The sequence below is a fragment of the Colobus angolensis genome, unplaced genomic scaffold (assembly GCF_000951035.1).
Source record: "Colobus angolensis palliatus isolate OR3802 unplaced genomic scaffold, Cang.pa_1.0 Scaffold6, whole genome shotgun sequence".
In the NCBI taxonomy this organism is placed as follows: Eukaryota; Metazoa; Chordata; class Mammalia; order Primates; family Cercopithecidae; genus Colobus; species Colobus angolensis.
The window spans coordinates 11,564,893-11,572,248 of record NW_012119598.1 but is presented as its reverse complement, the minus strand read 5'-3'; the positions used below and the strand labels follow the sequence as shown (position 1 = coordinate 11,572,248).

Below are 7,356 nucleotides of genomic sequence, written 5' to 3'. Positions count from 1 at the left end.
ACACACACACACACACACACACACACACACACACAAGCACAGAAGGAGGTCTAGTTTAGATCAAATAGCATTTGGCTCATGTGGAATGTCATTCTTGGAAAAGAACATTGCCAAAGAGGAATTCTGCTGTTTTTCGTGTATATTATTTTAATTGCCAGGCTTGTCCAGCTACACCTACACTGATAAACCAAAACATGAGTGCCTCCTTTTTCATATATATAATACATTTGGACCAAAACTATAGGTAATCTTTGGGATGTTCTTCCGAATTTATTTGTTGGTCTTCACTTTTGTTTGTGTTTTTTGAGATGGGGATTTCCCTCTGTTGCCCAGGCTGGGCTGCTGTGGCGTGATCATGGCTCACTGCAGTCTTGACCTACCAGGCTCAAGCGATCTACCTACCTCGGCCTCCCAAAGTGCTGGAATTACAGGTGTGAGCCACCATTCCTGACCTGTTTTTCACATTTAAAGTTGAGTGCAGAATAGGGCTTATAATTTCTTTAAAACAAGGTCTCAAAATCAGATGGTATTCACAATGTCAAATTGAGTTCTGAATGATATATGTTATATTCCTGAACTTATGAAATAGAATTAATTGTTTTTAACTCGTTTTTAATCCACTGTGTTTTTCTATTGCTGCATAACAAAATACCCCCAAAGCTTAGTGATTTAAAAGAAGAAGATACATTTATTAATTCATGTAGTTTCTGTGGGTCAGGAATTTGGAAGTAGCTTAGCTGGCTAGGTCTGGCTTGAGTTCTCTCATGCCAGTCAGATAAATGGCCAAAGTTACAGTTATCCGAAGGCTTGACTGGGGCTGGAGGATCTACTTCCAAGGTGGCTCACTCTTGGTTTGCTAGGGCCACTGTAACAAAGTACCACAGACTGGGTGGCTTAAACAACAGAGATTTATTTCCTCACAGTTCTGGAGGCAAGAAGTGCAAGATCAAGGTATCTGCAGTTTGGTTTCCTCTGAGGCCTCTCTCCTGGGCTTGTAGACAGCCACATCCTCTCTAGGTCTTTATATGATCTTCTCATTGTGCATGTCTGTGTCCACATTTCCCCCCTATTTTTTTTTCAAGACAGAGTTTCACTCTGTCACCCAGGCTGAGGTACGGTGGTGCAAACATAGCTCAGTATAGCCTCAGCCTCCAGAGCCTGAACCGTCCTCCTGCCTCAGCCTCCAGAGTAGTTGGGACCATAGGTGTATACCACCACACTTGACTAATTTTTTAAAAATATTTTTGTAGAGATGGGGTCTTGCCATGTTGCCCAGGCTCCTCTTATAAGGACACCAGTCATATCAGATTTGGGCCTACCTGAAAAACCTCAGGTAACCTTAATTACCTTTTTAAAGACCCTATCTTCAGATACTGTCACACTGTGAAAGTCTGGGGACTAGGACTTCAATATAGGAGTTTTGGGGGACACAGTTCAACCCATCACACTCACTCACAGGGTTGGCATATTTGTACTGGCTGTTGGCAAGAGGCACCTCAGTTCCCTTTTCCAGAGGCTCCTTCCTTGGGCCTTTCCAGAGAGTTGTTTGAATAGCCCCAGGACACGGTGGTCGGCTTCCCCCAGAACCTGTCGCAGACTCATCAGATACACATCTCCACATCACCACATCAACCAAATTATAACAATCTAAAATTTAAATGCTTTAGCAAGAGTTTTAAAATATTATGATCTAAACCATCACATGTACAAGGAAATAACTTCATAAAATATTTTTAAACAGTCTTTATCATAAGTAAATATATAATATACAATAATGGAAATGAAAAATTTATTGAATAGGCTTAATAAAATTCAATACTCATTTGTGATTTGACGAATTTAAAAAAAAACCTTGGTTTCTTAAAAAACTTTTGATTAAAAAAAGCCTCTTGGCTGAACGCAGTGGCTCACACCTATAATCCCAGCACTTTAGGAGGGCGAGGCAGGAGGATTACTTGAACCTAGGAGTTTGAGACCAGCTTGGCAACATGGTGAAACCCCGCCTCTACAGAAAATACAAAAATTAATTGGGCATGGTAGCACGCACCTGCAGTCCCAGCCACTTGGGAGGCTGAGGTGGGAGGATTGCTTGAGCCCAGGAGGTCGAGGCTGCAGTGAGCCAAGATAGTGCCACCACTACTGCACTTCAGCCTAGGTGACCTAGTGAGACCCTATCTTAAAAAAAAAACAAAACTCTTAGCAAATAGGAATAAAAAGAAACTTCCCTAACCTGAGAAAACCTATATAATTCATATTAATGTGAAATATCAGAAGTAATATCAGCACATTTAGTTTGAAAACCCCAAATGTCTGCTAGCGGTCCTGCTGATTAGGATTGCACTGGGGATACTCACTACTGCAATAAGACAGAAACCTAAGAAATGAGTGTTATTAGACAGAATGAGCTGAAATAGCCCTCATTTGTAGATTAAATGATTATGTAAATTCACACAAAGAAATACTTTATTATACACAAATACTTCCATATAGAAAAATATTTTTAAAGGCATGGAAAGATACACCCAAAAATCCATGATAGCCGTGGTTTCTGGGGAGAAGGGTAGGAGAATCAGAAGGGGCGTTGGGTCTTGGGTATGGTCCCACAAGTGGTTATTACTGTCTGGTTTTATATGACAAAATGTTCATCATTTTTTTCTGAGTGGCAAAATATGGTATTTGTTTTATTCTTCAAAAATATGGTATTTTGTGTTGTTTTGTTTTGTTTTGAGATGGAGTCTCTGTTGCCTAGGCTGGAGTGCAGTGGCGCTATCTCAGCTCACCACAACCTCCGCCTCCCGGGTTCAAACAATTCTCCTGCCTCAGCCTCCCGAGTAGCTGAATTATAGGTATGTGCTACCACGCCCGGCTAATTTTGCATTTTTAGTAGGGACAGGGTTTCTCCATGTTGGTCAGGCTGGTCTTGAACTCACGACCTCAGGTGATTCACCAGCCTCAGCCTCCCAAAGTGCTGGGATTACAGGCGCGAGCCACCGTGCCCAGCCTACCCTACTCTTTTTTAAATGGGAAAGCAAAAGCTTTCCCACATCCCATCCAGAATGCATCAGGTTTCTTCTCGTTGATCAGAAGTGTACCACATGGCATCCCTAGCTGCAGAGAGGATGGGAAACTGATTACTTAGCTGAGCATTTTATATCCCTGTGTAAAAGCTGACTCTGAATGAAGAGGAAGAGAAGGAGGGCTTTCCGCTAGTCGGCTTACCATGTATCTGCCACATGCAGTATCTACTGTGTGCTGGGCAGTGCTCCATCTTAGGCAAGGATGGAGCAAAAGTGAATGAGAAGAGGAGTCCCATGGAAGACTTGAAGAAAATTGAAAAATTCATTTATCACAGAATTGTTAAACTACTACTGTGTTTCATGATCAGGACAAAATGGGGACAAGATAGATGTCTTACAGTATACTCAGAAAGACCAACAGATTCAAGAAGTTACAACATCAAGTTTGCTACGTCCTATAATGGGGGAATATTGGGTCCTATGGGAGCCTAGAGAAGCCACACTGGAAAGGTATCATAAAAGGCTTCCTAAATCAATGAGACCTCAAGAATGAGAGAAAATTATTTTTTTTAAAAGTGGGGGGTGGATGGGGAAATGCTCCAGGGAGTAAGAAATAGTATGTATGAAGCCCTGGAGGCAAGAGAGAGTGTGTGAGGGCCTAACTGGGGCTGAGTAAATGAAAGAAGCGTAGGTGACTGGAATGTGGATTACAAGTGGGGCAGAGGAGGGACGTGAGGCTAACAGGTGAAGTCGTGAAGCCAGATGAAGGAGTCTGTATATCTTGAGGACTAGAAGGTCATGAAGGATTTTAAGCAGAATTGTTCATGTGATCAAATTTTTAGAAATGGCTGGTTAGCAGAAGACTGGAGACTTGATTGAAGAGGTCAAGACTGGACACAGGGTAGCCAGTTAGAAGATCGGTACAGTCATCTTGGTTAGAGTTAGAAGGTCAGTGCAGTCATCTTGGTTAGAAGTGGTGGTGGCCTGACAGGAAAATAACTTTGGGGATGGATGTAAGTGGATACAGTCAAGGGACATTTAGGAAGCCGGCTGTATAGAAACTGGTGACTGGGCATGAGGGTGGAGGGTGGAGTAAAAGATGGGGAAGAGTCCAGGCTAACTCCTGGGATTCTGGCTTAAATGTATGGTGGTGGTGCCATGTACCATGTCAAGGAGGGGAAAATCACAGGCTTTAGGGGTAAAGCTGAATTCAGTCTGGGGCACAATGACTTTAAGATGACTTTTAGTCAATTGAATATTTGTATTTAAATCTCAAAACAGAGGTGCAAGCTAATGATTTGGAATGGTTAGTCTACAGATGGTAATTGAAACTCTCTAGAGGGAGAAGAAAAGAGAGGTCCTCATTTGAAGCCCTGAGAAACCATGGCATATAAAGGATGGGCCCTGGAATAGGATCTTACAAAAAGGTCTAAGAAACTACCAGAGAAATAGGGGAGAAACCAGGAGAGTGTAGAAAATATCTGAAACCGAGGGAAAGATCTAAAGAAGCAGAAACCTGTATCAAGAAGTCTTGAGTGTGGTGATTCCAGAGCTCTTTCAATGGCTCAACATTTACCCAAGAAATTCAGATGTTTTCTATGATTTTCATGCTGAGTGGTTAGCATTGTTTTTGTCCTCAAATGTGTCATCTAATGACCGCCTTATGGCTACTTCACCTCCAGGCATTACATCCATGCTCAAGGAGGGAAGAAAAGAGAATAATACCAGCAAACTCTTCTCATCTTTTATGAAGAAGTAATAATTCTTTCCCAGAAGTCCTCAAGGACATCCCCTTACATCTTACCGGCTAGCACTGGGTCACGTGGTCTCTCTTCCAAAGGAGGCTGAGAGAGTATTTACTCTTCCAGTCTCTGTTTTAGGAGGCAGAAGGAAAGGGGCTGGAAATGGCCTTGTGATATTTCAACAATATCATCTGCTGTGGTGGTCCTTGGGTTTGGGGAATATGACATAACTGGCGGCCGTGGTGAGCATTGTTCCAGTGGAATAGTAGAAGCCAGACCGTAGTGGGACAAGGAGTAGCGGGAAGTAGGGCAGTGGAGGCGTGGAGCTTTGGAGAGCTGTGAAGGATGAGTTACTGAGTTGCTAAGAAAGACACAAAAGAGTTTCCCAGTGTCAGGAAGAGTCCGCCTGAAATTACATGGGATGAATGTGAAAGTGGAGCTGCTGGGAGCATTTTCATGACTTTTCTTTCCACCTCCACCCATCTATATGGAGAGGGGAGACTGGAGGATGACAAGGCAGGAGCAGTGGAACGATGGGAGAAGGGGATGTTCAGAGTGTGTGTGTGATCTTGAGAACATAGTGGATGAAAGGCTGATGGTGGGGCCAAGCTGGATGAGGAGGCAAGCCTTGCCACTCAGGTGGTTGTAGGAATAGCCACAAGTTGAACAAGGAAGAGGTTGTATAAAGAAGTTTTGAGGGTAATGACGGTGAAAAGGATAGGAGGTTATGATCAAGAGTCTGAAGTTGGAAAGGTTGTTAGGTCTTGGACAGCAGGACCGTTCCTCCTAACAAGGCATTTATGAGTAACTGTAGTAGGACAGAGGTGAACATCTCTTAGGAGTTAAGCAACTGTGAAGGCAGGCTACTGGCAAGGTTAACAGTTTAACCTACACTGACTATTCTCTATAGCCGTTACTCCTCAAGTCTGAATGAGATAGTTATGTTATCTACAAGAGTCATACAAGCAGGCTTTGCCATCTCTTTAAAGCCTGATATACAGGGATAAACTTGACCTGAAAATTACAGATATTAGAGCCCTCATTCTCCCTTCTCATTTTTTTTGTTTGTTACCAAAACAATTCACATCCCATAATAATCAATCAATCTTTTGCTTGGAGATAGAAAATTTTTAGGCATTTCCAATTTAGGCTTAAATATTCTAGGTGTATCTTGTTGGGTAACACTTTAAGATCCATTGATACTTTTCCCCTAAAATTAAAAATAAATTCCAGGCCGGGTGTGGTGGCTGACGCCTGTAATCCAAACGCTTTGGGAGGCAGATCACTTGAGGTCAGGAGTTCGAGACCAGCCTGACCAACGTGGTGAAACCCATCTCTACTAAAAATACAAAAATTAGCCGGTTGTGGTGGCATGTGCCTGTAATCCCAGCTACTCAGGAGGCTGAGGCAGGAGAATCACTGGAACCCAGGAGGTGGAGGTTGCAGTGAGCCGAGATCATGCCACTGCACTCCAGCCCGGGCAACAGACTGAGACTCTGTCGCAAAATAAATAAATAAATAATCAGTAAATTCTACATTGAATACATTTTGTGGAGTAGCTGAAGAAGAGCTGCCTAGCCTTAATTTTCAGAGTGGGCGGTAAACATGTCCCCTTGAAGGGAAACTGATTACCTGGAAGAAGGTGTTTTCATTCTAAAAACCTTTTAAACGAAAGAGCCAGAGTTGGGGGCTGGGAGTGGGGGGGTTTCTGTTGAAATTAGACAAGTTCAGCTATGGAATTTAACAAGTTCCTTGTGTTACTAGATACGGCGTTTAACACGTTCCATATGGAATTTAACAAGTAGGAATTAAACCGGTTCAGAAGTAAGTTGAGAAGCAGAGAAGAAGCTGAATGCTAGCCCTCTGCTTTTCCGGAGTTGGCCTGAAGAAGCAAGGGCATGGCATGACAGTTGGTAGATGACAGATAGGGTGGTGTAATCTGCTAATGTGAACATGGAGAAGAAAATCTGTGCCTAATTCAGCAGGCAAATCTTTTGAGCGGTCTAGAAATGCAGTCAAAACTGGCTAGGATATGTTGGAGGGGGAATGGTTAGAAGTTGAGAGAACGCTACACTGAACAAAATAAGAGGTTCCTTTTTGACTATTTCCTTTGGGGAGTTTTAATTTAGATCACTGATATCTTGTCTTTTCTGCTGCCATTTTTTTAAAGTTATATACTCTATGTTAGAGGATGGTAGAAAGATTCCCTCACTTCATTAAGTTAATAAATATCTATTAAGCCCTCTGCCCTTTAAGAACTTGAGAGGTAGTTCCATTTCTGAAGTTGATTTCCTGTGTCAGATGGGAACACCATGGTACCATCTCTGATTTGTTCATTGCCCTGGCATGGAGTAGATATTGACGAATTAATAAATAACGAAAGATGGCAAGGAACCTAAAAGGAAATGCCTTTTTTTAGCTATTCTAAGCAATTGGTTTACCTTTGGGATAGTCATTTTGCAAGGAAACTTCTGTTGTAGATAGACACATGCATTGCCTTAGGGAAGTACTGCTGAGAAGTGGTATTTGCTGGAAAGAAGAAGAGATGAAGAGAGTACATCTGGGTGGATGAGGAGAACACAGATTTTTTTTTTTTT

The 7,356-nt window shown here is 42.4% G+C and overlaps 1 protein-coding gene across 1 annotated transcript in view; it reads left to right on the top strand.

The window, feature by feature from the left end:
• The window catches only part of MAK (male germ cell-associated kinase), a 93,797-nt gene that overhangs the window by 8,631 nt on the left and 77,810 nt on the right, over positions 1-7,356 (top strand). The gene's annotated exons all lie outside the window — the stretch shown is intronic.